Source organism: Eleginops maclovinus, chromosome 9, assembly GCF_036324505.1.
Source record: "Eleginops maclovinus isolate JMC-PN-2008 ecotype Puerto Natales chromosome 9, JC_Emac_rtc_rv5, whole genome shotgun sequence".
Taxonomy (NCBI): Eukaryota; Metazoa; Chordata; class Actinopteri; order Perciformes; family Eleginopidae; genus Eleginops; species Eleginops maclovinus.
In genome coordinates, this window is record NC_086357.1 from 25,743,364 (window position 1) to 25,744,627 (window position 1,264).

Sequence of the window (1,264 nt, forward strand, 5' to 3'; positions counted from 1 at the left end):
GAAGTGGTTTCTGACCCCTACATATGTATACAAGTTCTTTATTTTTGTGTCCATGGATTACATTAAGCATGATAACGTGTTCTGATTGGTCTAAAGCTCTGACGTGGGGTGCTGATATACTTTGGGCCAATAACTAACAGAATAACTTTGACATGATTGGATAAAATTAAACATCACAGTTTAACTTTCACAAAGTCAGCTTCTTTTTTTTTAATATAATGAATAACCTAAACAATTTGGAAGCATTTTTGAGCAACAGATCGGGGCCAGAATCAAACCCAGGACATTGTGGTTGTACATGATAGGCATCGTTAACACTTCAGTACTAATGCACTCCTTTTATAATGAAATGGAAATAACAGTAGTGTGCCCCAAACACTAAACAAACTAAAAGAAATACTTCCTTTTCAGCCAAACGTTTTGACTGAGTTTAAAAAACTTTTCCAGTTGTAGTTTTTGGTTAAACATTTGAATTTTTATATAGTTGTAAATTAGGCCACATGCACAATCCACAAAGGTCTAAAAGCAGCTAACCAAACTATAGAAAAGTGTCTGCAGCCCAACTCACTTCATGAAGTCATTCCCACATTTCTAGAGAGCACCATCACACTATCTAGAATCAATTCATGTTTCCAAAACAGATCTACATCAGTCATCTCTGATAGATACAAGCAATCTACAGGAGTCACATTGTTGTTCTCAGGGGGGTGCGGGGGTCTGCATCAGGATTGCTTAGGGGATGCAGAGGAGCTTTTCTTATGCTAATAGCTGCTGCAGGTTTACTCTCACAGAACACACTCTGCACCTCTCACTCTGCAGCCTGCCGCCGGCCTCACTGATGATTTTATTTATCAAATCCATAGAATTGTCCATTTATTTTTAATTGAGCAACTATATAGATATAACCGAGCATGCACATAACATGGGTTTACTTTAAATGAGGTAGAATTGGTGCAAAGTACCACAATGAAGATAGGAAATACTGTATTTTTTGCTGTATTTTTGATGCTTTTTCTGGATTGCCATACAGTTTACTGTTGGAAAATGAATGCGTACAACAAGAGATAATTCTGAGCACTTCCACCAAGAAAAATAGTAACCCTCTGCTGAGCTAAAACCTTGAAGGAGCTTCAAAGGTGTCGTAAGGAGACGCTGCTTCTCCTGCAGATGGGTGTGGTTTCAGGTGTTGGACAGGTAGAGCCCTCCCCCCTCTCTCCTCCCGGTATATATGACCTCCCAAAAGATTCCTATAGAAGCTTCTGCC